The sequence below is a fragment of the Meriones unguiculatus genome, chromosome 8 (genome assembly GCF_030254825.1).
Source record: "Meriones unguiculatus strain TT.TT164.6M chromosome 8, Bangor_MerUng_6.1, whole genome shotgun sequence".
Taxonomy (NCBI): Eukaryota; Metazoa; Chordata; class Mammalia; order Rodentia; family Muridae; genus Meriones; species Meriones unguiculatus.
Window position 1 is genome coordinate 57120558 of NC_083356.1, and position 13727 is coordinate 57134284.

General features: G+C 40.7%; 1 non-coding gene across 1 annotated transcript; it reads right to left on the bottom strand.

Moving 5' to 3' along the window:
* Positions 1 to 12991: 12991 nt before the first annotated feature.
* Positions 12992 to 13133, bottom strand: LOC132656120 (small nucleolar RNA SNORA48). Its single transcript, XR_009594059.1, has one exon. It is a non-coding gene; the product is annotated as a small nucleolar RNA SNORA48 (small nucleolar RNA).
* Positions 13134 to 13727: the final 594 nt, after the last annotated feature.

The window sequence follows — 13727 nt, forward strand, 5'->3', positions numbered from 1 at the left end:
TCATTAACCTGGAGCTCACCATTTCTGCCAGACTGGCTAAAGCCCAGCTTTGATGTTACAGTTTTATCACCATGCCTGCCTTTTTAATGCTGAGTTCAGAAGCTATGTTATCATACTTGTTCAGCAAGCACTTCACTCACTGAGCCTTCTGTCCAACCTCCAAACATTTGAGCACTAAAGGCAAGAGGATCTACTATGCTGTTTTTTAGTAATATATTTATCAAATAAGCCAATATGAGCACCTCTTCCTTGGACTACAAGTGGACATGATCAGGTCCTGCATTTCCCATTTTCTTTCATTCTTGTGGTGCTGCCAGGTCTGAACCACTCAGCCTAGCCTGTCCTTTGATTATTTTTGTTTTTCCTACTTATAATAAATGCATTCCTTGGTTAATTCTGAAACTCCACTTGATTTATTTCTTCAAATTACTTGTCTTTCACACCTCATTCTAGCCTGTACAATTTGCTGTCTTTCACCTACTTCTTTTTAGTTATACTGCACAAAACAGTACAGAAAGCATGTAAATTTTACTGTTTTATATGTATAGATATATTTGTGTGTGTGTGTGTGTGTGGTTTGTTTCTGAGCAATATTATGTTCTGGTCTGTGGTCATTCTTTATCATCTATCCTCTCTTCTGTAGTTTGAAAATTAACTAACTCATAGATATGATGTCATATAAATAAAAACAATGGTCCTTACTTTCCTGCCCCCTTGCAAAAAGAATGGAGATTTACACTTTACCACCTCCTTTAGGCTTTCCTATACTTCCACAAATCCATTTCCAGTCCCTTTGACTGACTGGTCAACATTCTGTATTTCTACCTCCTTACTTCTGTGATTTGACATTTCACCAAAATTGAGTTTACGTTCCCAGTGCTTCCCACTCTTTGGAACATATCGCCAGTCATCACACCCATCAAATTCAGTGACCATCTTGTGGTTACAGCCATTTGACCTCATCAGCATTTGGTACTGTTGAATACTCCTCTTGTGAAGCTCACTAATGTTTTCAGTGTGGCCTGATTGCCCACATTTTCCACGTGGCTTACTTTGAATGCTCTTCTTAATTTTTCTCTACCCATCCTTAAAATGCATACATTCTCAGGGATCTAATCTAATCTAATCTAGCATAATCTATGATAGATTCAAAATCATAATCTGTTTATGATTACCTTCATGCTACAGTTTTAACTACATTTTTTTTCTCTGAAGGATCTCTTCACTGTATCAAAGTGCATAGTAACTGACTGAATAGTGACTATATCCACCAAAAGATGTCTCAACATCAACATTTCAAAGTCAGGATCTAATATGTCTTCAAAATCTACTTCTTTCTCTCCTTGATCATGATACCAATCAAACTAGAAACTTAGGAATTATTCCAAAATTTTGAGCAAATTTATCATTTGTTATTAAACTAGTGGCAGTAATTTTTCCTATTAGATTTATTACTATAAGTTTTTGGTAACTTGGCAATTTTATTATGCATAAGCAGAAAATGCCCCTAAACTTTCATTTCTGCCTTAGGACACTTCTGCTTAATGTTGTAAAACCTGAAGAAAGAGGACTCTATTATTTCATGTTGTTCTTTGCCTGTAGACCTTCTCTATTGACAGAAAACAACTGCCTTATTGAATTCTGTCAAGAATCAATATGGCTCCTTTCTGGCACTCTAATATTGAGCAGAGCCTGTTGGAACCCACTACAACATGGTAACTGTTTTCATATGGCTACAAAAGTGTTTTATTATTAATGTCTCAGTTATTGAAGATCTTCCTGACATTAATTATTCTCATGGAAGACAGTCTATGGGGCTTCAAGCACACATGTACATTCTACCTCAAAAGCCACTTGAGTTCTCACAATCTTTCCAAATCTATCTCCATGTTTGGTCTCCGGAACTCTTAATCCAACACTTAAAATTCTTCCTGTCTTTTGAGAAGTTTGTTGAGTTTCAGACCTGAGACAAGTCGCTGAGGTGCCTTTTTAAGCAAAGTAGACCTGGCCTCCAGATTCTCCCAGCATCCCTCAGTCCTTACCTGTTCAGGGTGTGGCTGTCATATCCCAGCCACCCCCCACCCTGACTTTTCCTGTCCAAGAAGGGGCTTCCCCTCCCGCAGAGGATCTTTTTTTCATTCTTTTTAAAACAATTATTTTTAATTTATATATTTACTTTACACCCCAATTATAACCACCTCTCTCCTCTCTTCCTGGTACCTCCCTCACTCCCATTCTTTTCACCTATCCCCCACCCCTTTTCTTCAGAAAATAGAAGCTTCCTCCCTTGTGACACACCCCAACACATCAAGCCGAATCAGGATGGAGCTACATTAAGGCCAGGCAAATCAGCCAGGCTAGGGCAAAGGTAGGGTAAAGCAGGCTACAGAGTCCATGTCATAGACAACACCCACTCTACTTACTAGGGAACCCACATGAAAATTAAAATGCCCATTGGTTACATGGGGGTAGGGGTCCTAGATCAAGTCTATGAATGCCCTTTGGTTGGTGCTTCAGTCTCTGTAAGCTACCATCAGTCAAGTTTTGTTGACTCTGTTGTTCTTCTCACAGAGTTCTTTCTCCCTCCAGGATCCTTCTAACCATACCTCCAACTCTTCCACAGGACTCCCTGAGCTCTGCAGGATGCTTGGATGTGAGTCTCAGCATCTGACTCAGTTTGCTTCTGGGAGGGGCTCTCTCAGAGAATGGTTAAGTTAGGTTCCTGTCTGTAAACATATCAGAGTATCATTAATGGTGTCAGGGGTTGGTGGTCTCCAATGGGATGGGTATCAGGTTAGGTCAGGCATTGGTTGGTCGTTCATTCCCTCAGGCCCTTCTTGAATCTCATTCAGATGAGGAAATAGAACAGACAGTGGAAGAGGAAGTAGATAGGGTTTGGGGAGGGAAACAAGGGGGTCAGGGGATCAGATCTGGGAAGAGTAAGTAGGGATGAAGGTTTGGGGGCCTGGAGAGAAAAGGGAAACTGAAGGCAGAGGCATCACTGAGACAAGCTGGAGACCTAGGACAGGGTAGGTGTCAGTCTCAGGAAAGACCCCTGTACTCCGATTTTTTGGTTCTGTTGCTCTCCTTGTAGAATTCCTGTCCTCTCCAGATCTTACTGTTTCCCACTTCTTTCCTAAGATTCCCTGCACTCTGCCCAACAGTTGGCCATGAGTCTCAGCATCTGCATTGATAGTTTGCAGAGTAGAGCCTTTCAGAGGTCCTCTGTGTCAGGCTCCTGACTTGTTCCCTCTTTTCTCCTCCTTCTGAAGTCCATCCTCTTTGCCTTTCTGGATAGGGATTGAGCATTTTAGCAAGAGTCCTCCCTCTTGATTAGTTTTTTTTATACAATTATGTTAAAAATGAATTCCAGGGTTAGAGTTCAGATAATTTAAACTACTGTGAATCTGTATACCAAACAGGGTGTGAGCAGGAGTGTCTATCCTGAGCAAGCCTCTCATCTTTCTCTTTCAGTGTAGGAGTGGTTCAGCAAAAGAAGAAAACGAACAAAGGGTTGTGTGTGTGTTCGTCTGTTTGTGCGCATGGCTGTGTACATGAAACTGAGAATAAATCTAAAGCATTTTACTTAAAATTGTGACACTTAAGACAATTATAATCTATTTTTATATGTCTCAAACATTTATAGGAATTTAAGACAATGTTTTTTTATTCTTTATTTTTATTATTAGATACATTTTATTAACTCTGCATCCCAACTATATCCCGCTCCCTCATTCCTTCCCAAACCCTCCCTCCCTCCCTCCCTCATCTCCTCCCTGCCCCTTTCCAAGTCCACTGATAGGGGAGGAACTTCTTCCCTTTCATCTGATCCTGATTTATCAGGTATCTTCAGGACTGGCTGCAAAGTCCTCCTCTGTGTCCTAGCAGGACTGCTCCTCGCTTGGGAGGTGGGGAGATCAAAGAGCCTGCCCTTGAGTTCCTGTCAGAAATGGTTTCTGTTCCCCTTACTATGGAAAACCAATTGGTTACTGAACTACCATGAGCTACATCCTAGCAGAGGTTCTAGGTTATATCCATACATGGTCCTTGGTGGAATATCAGTCTCAGAAAAGACCCCTGTGCCCACATATATTTGGTCCTTGTGGAGCTCTTATCCTCTCCACATGATACTAACTCCCCCTTCTTTCATATGATTCCCTGCACTCTGCTGAAGGTTTGGTTATGAGTCTTACTATCTGCTTTAAGACAATGATTTTTAAAACTAATTAATACGGTTGTTCTTCATCTGTTTCTTCTTAATATGAACTTACCTTCTCATTCTATCAATGCACAGCCCTTGGCAAGAATAATATCTCACTATGAGTGTCTTTCCTCATGGTATTATGTTTAATATTTTTCTGTGAGTGTCTCTCTCTGTCTTTCTGTCTCTGTCTTTGTCTCCCTTTCTCTCCTTTCTTTTGATGTTAAGAAAGAGACTAGGCTAAATGGATACTGTCAAATGCTTTGTGAATAACTGAGGTTATAAGCTGGAAAATTTCACATCAAATTTTTGAATTTTCACTGAACTCTTAATTATGGCTTCTAATCAGTGTTAATTGAATCATAAATCAGAGCTTTCAGGAAAACAAGGGGTGCCTGCCTTAGCAAGCCTCACCATACAGGGCTGATGAAGGATGCTTATCTTGAGATTACCTGTTAAGGAGAATGTTGGTCTCATTAGTTAGGCCTCACTTGGAAACTGGAAATATGGGACAAAAACAAAACAAAACAAAACCTCACCACATAGGAGCTGTATTAGAAACTTGGAGGATGAAGGTACATGGTTTTGGAGGCTAGATAATACCATTCTTCATGTGTATCAGGAACAGGAAATGAGAGAGAAGTCTCTCTTAGATGGAACCCTGGTTATAAGTTAGGATTTTTTCTCTCTTTCTTTCCTTCTTTCTTTATTTTTTTTCTTTCTTCCTCCCTCTCTTCTCCTCTACCATTTTTCTTTTTTTATAATGTTCTGTCTTCTTATTGTCTATTAGCTGCATGAAATAGTGAGTTTCTTACATGTATAATATACCTTGACTCTATTCAATGCTTTAAGTTGACATACACTTTCTTCTTTCTGTTATACCACAAAGTTTGTGTCCCTCTTAGATACCAAGGCTTAAATAGAGTAGGTATTTTAAAATTATCCTATTTAGATAGTAATAGATATTTTTTAAATATCTTATTTTATTTTAACAAGATATTATGAAAAGAAAGTGGCCCATCAGAGATCTGAACCCAGGCCCATCTCGCTCCTCTTTCCTCTATACTCAGTTCCTTACAGAATAACTCTATGATGGTGAAGTTATATACCAAGTATCTTGAGAGGTCTTAGTTTAGCTAAACAGATGGGAAATATCATCACGAAGATTAAATTAATGTGTTACTGTAATTTTATCTGTAATTTTAGAACTAAAAATAGAAAAAATGGTTCTAATGATGAAAATTTTTAGCCTAATTTTAGGAAGTTGTATTAAAGTATTCAATACAGAAAACATCACAGTTGGGAAAAAAAAGCCTTTGAAAGCATATTTTGTTTCAATTCTGTGCTCAAAACTGGTCCCTCAGTTAAGAGCAGCGTGTAGTGCCTGACACCATGTGGCCACTCAATGTACTACACTTTACTTGTTTTGAAGGCTTATATCCATCCCTACCCACCAGAATATAGAAGGAGATACTGAAACTCTTAGCCAAACTTTGTGCAGAGTGCTGGAATCTTTTTGGAAGAAGAGGGAGGTGGGAAGACATGAAGGGGACAGGGACTCTACAAGGAGAACAACAAAGCTAAAATTCCTGGGCTGGGGCATCTGCAGAGACTGACTCTCTAACCATGGACCATGCATGGAGAGGACCTAGAACCCCCTGTTCAAAGGAAGCCTATTGGCTGCTCAGGTTCTAAGAGGGTTACCTAGTAAGGGGAACAGGAGCTGTCTCAGTGAACTCAGTGGTCGGTTCTTTGATCACTTCCCCCTGGGAGTTACCAGGCCACAGAGGAAGAATGCAGCCAGCCTTGATGAGAGATGATAATCTAGAGTCAGATAGAAGGGGAGGAGGACCTCCACTATCAGGGGACTAGGGAACCAGCATAGGGAAAGAAGAGGGAAGGTGGATGGGACTGGGAGGAGACGAGGGAGAGTGCTGCAGCAGGGATACAAAGTGAATAAATTGTAATAAATAAACATATAAATAAAATTTAATTTTAAAAAAGGGACAATACAACAAAATACATGTATCTTACAACATACACCATTTCATGTGCTGCCGTTTGATGTTTTAATTACTGGAGATTACATTAAGATGTACCAATATAGATTATAAAGTGTTTGGCATCATTTATTACAATTGTTGTTGTTGGGTTTAACATGTATGTTTAGGAAGAAGTAATCACCTTTTCAGAGACTAGACAGAGCTCTGATTGGTTGTAGGGTTCATTTAGGGATGAGATTACAGTAGTGAACTGCCGGGGCCAGCCGGGCAGAGTCGAACGGTTCTTGAGTTGGGTGTGAGGATTAAAATTAATAAAATAAACACACAGCACACAGGAAACTTTTTAAAGGTCCAGACTCAACAGCCATAGCAAAAGGCAGACTGCTGCAGCAGGCAGCAAGTCTCAAGTGTTGCCTCATCCTCTGCCTCCAGCCTTCTGACCACTTTATTTTTTGAGGAGTTACTTTAGTCAGTAAAACATCTCAGAACAATAGGTTAATTTGCACAAGGAGCCTGAGGAAGAGGTGTAACCCTCACAAGCTATCCCACCTGTTGTCACAAACAAAAGGAGATGGACTTGCAAGTTCTCCTCTGCCATTAGTAAAAGACCTGCTAAAAGCCATCTCTCCGCCGAGATTTAAATATCAAAGCAGGCCTCTGAGTCACGGCTCCCGACAGTGAACTTAAGAAAACCTGGCTTCGGCATCAGGCAAATTTGGCTACCTCTTTCCTCAGCCTCTTTGTTCTCTTGAGGCTTCTCTCAGCTATAGATCAGCATAGGATATTGCTGTCATCTCAGCCACTAGCTGCTGCAGCAGATGATCATTGTTGGTACAAGTGAGTGTCCCATATGTACACACACACACACAGAGGGTGTGGGGAAGGAGGGGAAAAGGGAGATGCTTTAGGAATGTCTTAGAGTCAATTGACACTGCTTTTGAACCACTTATCCAATTGAAGCCATCTTTTCCCAAATGCCCCTCAACTGAGGAATGAATACAGAAATTGTGGTACATCTACACAATGGAATATTACTCAGCAATAAAAAAAGAAGGAAATCATGAAATTTGCAGATAAATGGTGGGAACTGGAAAAGATCATCTGGAGTGAAGTATCCCAGAAGCAGAAAAACACAGGGTCTGTACTCATTCATAAATGGATATTAGACATATAATATAGGATAAACATACTAAAATCTGTACACCTAAGGAAGCTGAAAAAGAAGGAGGACTCTGGCTAAGATGGTAAATCTCTATTCAGAAAGGCAAAGAGGATGGACATTGGAGGAGGGAGGAAACAAGGAACAGGACAGGAGCCTACCACTGAGGGCCTCTGAAAGGCTCTACCCTGCAGGGTATCGAGGCAGGTGTTGAGACTCATAGCCAAACTTTGGGCAGAGTGCAGGGAATCTTAGGAAAGAAGTGGGAGATAGTAAGACCTGGAGAGGATAGGAGCTCCACAAAAATAGCAACAGATCCAAAGAAATCTGGGCATAGATTTCTGAGACTGATACTTCAGCCAAAAACCACTCGTGGAGATCGCCTGGAACCCCTGCACAGAGGTAGCCCATGGCAGTTAACTGTCCAAGTGAGTTCATTGTAATGGGGACAGGGAGTGTCTCTGACAGGAACTGATTGACCTGCTCTTTGATCACCTCGCCCCGAGGGGGGAGCAGCCTTACCAGGCCACAGAGGAAGACAATGCAGCCACTTCTGATGAGACCTGATAGACTAGGATCAGAGGGAAGGGGAGGAGGACCTTCCCTATTAGTGGACTTGGGGAGGGGCATGGGTGGGAAGGGAGGGGAGGGTGCTATGGGGGGATACAAAGTGAATAAACTGTAATTAACAAAAATAAAAATAATTTAAAAAAAATGGAATAATGAATGACAATCTTCCTCCCCCTGTTTATTTCTATTTCTCTCCCTCCCTCTCTTCTCTCTCTCTATATATATGTGCGTTTGTGTATGTGTGTACATATGTATATACACACATATTTCTGTGTATGAGTGTGGATGTGTGTTGTTTCATAATGCATGTGGAAGTCAGAGGGAAGTCTCTGTCTTGGTTCACACCTTTTACTGGAGACAGTGTCTCTTGAAGTACAGTGCTGTGTACTCCAGGCTAGCTGGTTTACAGCTTTTAGAGAGTCTCCTGTGTCTATCTCTGATCTTATTGTGAGAGCACTGAGATTACAGCTTTATGTGCATTCTCCAAATCTGAACTCAGGTTTTCATGCTTGGAAAGCACTTTTTCCCCTGTGCTACCCATCCTTTGATGAACATCTTTCATTATTGTCTTAGTTTTTTTTTCCTATGACAAAACACCATGACTAAGGAAATTTATGAAATAACATATTTAATTGGATTTATGGCTTAGAGTCTGTCATTATGGAGCAAAGACAACAGGACAGGAAAGGCAGAGAGCTTGTATCTTTATCTGCAAGCAGAGGCTGGGGAGAAAAAGACACAGAAAGACAGACAGACAGACAAACAGAGAGAGAGCATAACAGAAATGGTATAAGACCTCAAAGTCTGCCCCAAATGACATACTTCTTCCAACAATACCAGACCTCCTAGTTCTCCTCGAAGGGCCAGCAACTGTTTTCAAATGCCCAGTTTGAGAGACATCTCATTCAAACCACAATAGGCAATAGTCAATTGTCATGAATACCAGAGAACTGCCTTATTTCTTTTTCACTTAATGTACAACACAGAAATTTGAGTAAAATTCCTTGTCTCTCCTTCACTCAACCAGAAAAAAACAAACTCCAGTAGCAAATGCCACTTAATCCTGAACTGGTATCTCTTTTATACAATTTACACTCTCTCTAGGTTTATGAATATAAATATTTGCTGTTGCAGCAAACAGTAATATGTACATTTTTTGAGGAATTTGTCAAAATATGACAAGACTATACCTGTGAGCATAAATTTTATGTTCCCTTTGTTTATTATTGTTGGTTTTTTTTTTTTAGGTATAAGCAATTCTTCTGTAGCAATTCAGAAAGGGTACAAGTTGGACTCGACTGAACATAATTGTAAACCTTTTGTTAAAATTAAATGAGAAGCAGTTAATATAATAAACATTAACTTTGACTATTGTCTTAGTCATTGCTCTATTGCTGTGAAGAAACACTAAGATTAAGACAACTCTTTTTAAATAAAGCGTTTAATTGGAGGTTCCCTTGCAGTTTGAAAAGGTTAGTTTATTATCATCATTGTGTAAAGCATGGCAGCATACAGGCAGAGAGAAAGAAAGAAAGAAAGAAAGAAAGAAAGAAAGAAAGAAAGAAAGAAAGAAAGAAAGAAAGACAGATAGAGACTTGGCCTGGTATGAGATTTTGAAACCACAGAGCTCACCCCTAGTGACAAACCTGCTCCAACAAAATCATACCTCTTAATCCTTTCCAAACAGTTCATCAACTGGGGACTAAGCATGCAAAATCTGAGCCTATTGGGGAATTCTCATTCAAACTACCAAAAATATATTTCACAGATTATGGTTAATGTTCATAAATGTTTTCATCAGCAATGGGGAGTTTTAGTAATTTTACAAAGTTTTCTTTTATGTTAATTTTTATTTTTAAAATTGAAATGCAATTACATCATTTTTCCTGTTCTCTTTCCTACCTTCAATCCTTCTCAGATACACCACCAACTTGATTTCTGTCAAATTTATGGCCTTTGTTTCTCTAATTGTTGATACATCTTTATATATTCCTAAATGCATAAATGCATAAATGCAGCCTCTTCTGTCAATATATTACTTACAAGAATATGATTTTAGGGCTAACCCATCTGATATATCTCACAGCACAACTAATGCACCTACGACTTAGAGAACATCCCCAACAAGAGGTAGGAATGACTGTAAGAACCAGAGATAAAAGAAATCTGTTTTGAGACTGTGTCTCCTAGAAATGTCAGGAAAAGCTACACCTTTAAGTCTCAACGTGACTGTCTAAATAAGTCCTGAACAATGACAACAATAAATGTGCTAACACAGAAAGGGGAAATCTTATAAGGTCCCAACACTAATATTTTTGACTAAAGTAAATCAAAATATATAATTTCAATTTCAAATATATTGTGTGTTTTGCTGGAATTTTTAGAATAATTTTGCATAAATGCATTGCATATGATTTTCAGTGTCAGACATTGATGGTTATTATGATTGTTTCTTTGACTGATTAGTATTAGAAAAGCCACCCCTGCACATTAGCTTATACCAGTTCCAGGAAACCTACAGAGGGCAGGAATAGCTCAAAGGTGTGACAACTTTTGGTATATTGATGTAAATGTTCTGTGTGAAGCAGTCAGTGCCTGGTTGCTTCTATTTTGAAATTGAGCAAATATTTGTTACAAAGTTGACTTTGGATTATGTTAGATCCTAGGAAGGATTCAAGTGATTATTTATCTCCTTTCAAAGAATAAAGAACTATGGGTTAGCAAATTATAAAACAGAGAGGCAAATAGGCAAAACTTGTTAGAATATTTAAGATTTTTTTCAACATAAAAGTATTTGTTACAGAATATGGAAATGGAAAAACAGATTTTTAAAGATCCAGCAGGCTTCATCTTAACCAGACAAAGACATTCTTTTAGATAGATATCCAAAACTCCAGCACACTCAAGAGAAAGGCATTAGACAAACTGATTACTGTTCAAGTTGATGAAGAGAAAGAAAAGCCTGGGAAACTCACAGAAGACAGCTGTGATGTGACAGCCAAATGCAGTGAAGGACCCACTTTAGACTGTAGAACAAGAGGCAGACAGTCGGCAAAAGCTAGTAAAATGCAAATAGGCCTGCTCCCCTATCACTAGTGAAACAACACAGTTCATAGTCACCCCAAACAGACAACATGCCAGAGGCTGAGATTTCTAGTGCAGTAATAGCTTATAAACAGGAATTATGTATACTTCTTAGAAAACTGTCAAAAGTCTGCTGAACATTGTGACTGTGTCACTCAAATCAAAAGATTCTGTAAGGCAGACATATCTCTTCTACTGTATTCATTCTTTTCAAAACCGGCCCAGGATTCCTAAAGTATGGATAATATCATATATTCAAGAATTTTTAAGAACTTTGTGAGTTTCGCATCATGCTCTCTAGTTCTGCTCATCTCCCCATCCCTTCATATCTGCCCTTCCCTCCCCTATCAAAATAAAACACAGACATACACACACAGCATAGAAGACATCTTATAGTGGAAGCTGTAGTGTGTCACCATGTGTACCACAGTATATCCCTCTGTCCACATCTCTTCCCTTGCAAATGTTCATTGTAATGAGTCAATAGTCTGGTTCAAGGTCTCTGTCTTCTGTTACACCATCAATATCTGACCCCTCACCAGGCTTCCTCCAGTTTATCTTGTTGTTGCCTGTGTTATGGAGATCCTACAGCTTTGGATCAGCAGGACTGGCCCTTTCACATGTCCCAACAGTTCCAGATGATATAGATTTGGGGGTGGGCCACCTCAGAGCTCTGGATCTGGGCCTGTCAGCATGCCAGTTCTCCCTTATCTTCGAGGTGCCCTGGCTAGGCTACACAATGCTGCCATTGGCAAAAGACAGGGTCAGCTCTCCTACTCTCATGCCCTAGAGCTGGTACAGTTGCACCCACTCCTCCAAGGCCAGCTCCACTGTGCTGCCTAGTCAATATGTGTGGCCCATCCTTTCAAGTGCTACAGGCTTAGAGGGGATGGACCAGCTGTCTCACCACCATACCCTCAGGGCTGGCTTACCCATAGCCGTCAGAGCCGCTCTAATGTACTGCTCAGGCAAGACGCAGGACCTGTTCTCCTGTGTACTACATCCAGTGAGAGAGCAGGGCTAGCACTCCTACTCTTATGTCCTGGGTCAAGCTCTCTGACTACCACAGATGTTGAGGTGGAAGGACATCACACACCCACACCACCTCAGACCAACTGGTCACAGGGGCAGCACTCCCATGCTCTTGCTTTTGGGGCTGGCTCACTTGTACACCTAGAGCAGGCCCAAGACAATTGTGCCGCCCAGGCAAGAACAGGGTATACCAAGTGTTGCAGCTGGTGAGGGACAGGGCCAGCTCTCCAGACTGCTGCAGCTGGTGTGGGGGAAGAGGAGAGAGGGTATCACTCCTACACACACACACCACCTCACAGCAGATGAGTGGCAGGCTAACTGTCCCATGTTTACACTGTTGGGGCACCCCTTTACCAGGGCCAGACCTACTGTGCTGCCCAGGCAAGGAACAGGGACCACTCTCCCAGAGTGCAGCCCCCAGTGAGACCAGCTCTCTGGAGCAATGCAGCTACTGAAGGACAGTAGCTGCATTTCCATGTGGTCCTTAGCAACTGCCACAACTCTGGTGTCCCCACCTTCTTTAATGGTAATATGAGCCACAAACATCAACAGTGACCCCTGCTGCTGTGTAGCCATGGACCCAGACATGGCCCTCAGTTAGCAATCACTCAGTCTATGATATCACCATAGCTCCAGGTGTCAGGGTTGGCCACTCACAACAGGTTACTATTCCACTGTTTTCCATCCTTGAGTCTCCAGTTCTATCTGTCTTCATATTGCTCAAGCTATTCCACTTCTTATCTCTTCTGTCTACCCACAACATACTTGCACATTGTGGTGCCTCCCACTGCAAGCTGGCCATACCTGTGTGACATTGTCTGGCAGACAACCCAGAGGCCATGCTCCCACATGCAGTGCCTAAGCAGTTCTGTGGGGGGCATAGCAGTCAGCAGCTCTATGTCTGTCTTCCTCCTCCTGTGCTGCACTGCTTGGATTTGATTTTGATGTGTCCTGCACATAAAGCAACTTTGGCCACCAAGCCACACATCAAGCTAAGATGAACAAAACTGCCATCTGCTCTGCCCCTCACTGAAATAAGAATAACATTACCAATAAGGTGTCTCTTTAACTATTGCCAGGAGGATATTCAAGAATTTTAAGAAAACAGTAATACTTCACTTCTTTTCACCTGTCTGAGTAGTGAATAATTAATCTGAGATATGGTAAGAAATGAACAAGGTATAGGAAGAAACTTAATAAATTAGGAGTTTCTGAGACTTCTGTCAGCTGTCATAGGTATGGACAGGAGTCAATGGGAGAGACCTGTCAGGTGACACAGAGGATGGAGTTGTGGAAGACCTCAGCTAAGAATTCGATTACCTTTGACATATGAAGGCAGAGAAAAACCATGATAATTCTCCACTTGTATCACCATTTGTATATTTCTCTCAGCAATGGTGTAAGCACATTCAAAAAATGAAAGCATTTATACAGATTACTAACATTTTCAGCAAGCTATAACTACATAAGCCTTCTGATATCAGCATTCAAATCTACAAATGATAGTGCAGTTGGATCTAAAATTCAGGACTTGAGATCAATATGGAAATATTCAACATCAAAACATAGTCAACCCCAAAAGACAAAGCACTTCTGACATCCATCCATTTCTGGAGGGAATCCTGCTGGTTTAACTATTGGTTAATTGGCAGTTTTCAAGATTTTACCATTCTGTATG